Below are 1145 nucleotides of genomic sequence, written 5' to 3' on the forward strand. Positions count from 1 at the left end.
CGTCGCCGTCGCCCCTGCCCCGACGCCATCCTCGCCGCCGACCTCTCCTTAGCTTGGTCCGGCCGCCGGCGCCATCCCTTTGCAAATTTTTGTTCATAGATGATAGAGATCAAATGATGATTTTTTTGTTCATAGATGCATGATAGATGATCAAATGATGTTTTTTTTGTTCATAGATGATCTAGGAATATTTTTGTTCATAGATGATAGATGATATATATGATGATGATATATATGATGATTTTTTTTTCATATATGCATTTTTTCATATATATGATGATGTTAGTGGAGAGGAAAAAGTAAAATAAGGAAAAGGAAAATAAGTAGAGAAAGAAGGAGAAGAAGAAGGAGAAGACGAGGAGAGGAAGAAAAGGAAGAGGAGAAGAAGAAAGGAATAGAGGAGAAGAAGAGAAAATTGTGCGTATTCTTCGTAATATTGGGTTCATTAACACACATCTCATAGATGCAACTCAAGTTAAACTTCATGCCGCAGCTACCGAGGCCAACTTGCTACAATCGTTCGTAATAAATCAAAACAAAGATATAATACTCTTTCCTTACAACTTCAAATGAGTGTTACTGTCTTGTGCGTATTCGGTTTCCCTTATATATTAGTCAAGGTTATAGTAATGTAATTCATGAGTTATGCATGTGTGTGCAGTTTCCACTATATTCTCCTAGAGATTAAGCTTGAGCAGGAGTAGTAACCGTCTTGGACTCTAAACGAAAAGATCCCAAGGAGTATGCGGACATGACTGAAATCCTCAAGAAGTAAGTTAAATCGATCATTATCCACCATATCAGCAACTTTGTTCATTTCCTGATATCAAGTAATTGTTTTCTTTGTCCGGCAGGGTTTGGAGAAAATTCACCAAAACAGTTCCGGGACTGCCGAACGAGCTGGAATTTAGACACCCGAAAGTAAGTACTACAGTAGCATGTTCCGCGCATCTCCTAGTGATTCAAGCGCTAGTTTCATCAATACCATTTAGCATTCTTGCTTATCAGTTTGATTGACCTCTATTTCTTGTAAAGTGGTTGTGGCAGGAATAAGGGGATGATTTCTGTGAATACTACATCTGCGAGTCTATCCGCCACACGACCTGTGAGCGGGGTGGGTACTCTAACGAACAATATGAAGTACG

Source organism: Triticum aestivum, chromosome 7A (genome assembly GCF_018294505.1).
Source record: "Triticum aestivum cultivar Chinese Spring chromosome 7A, IWGSC CS RefSeq v2.1, whole genome shotgun sequence".
Classification (NCBI taxonomy): Eukaryota; Viridiplantae; Streptophyta; class Magnoliopsida; order Poales; family Poaceae; genus Triticum; species Triticum aestivum.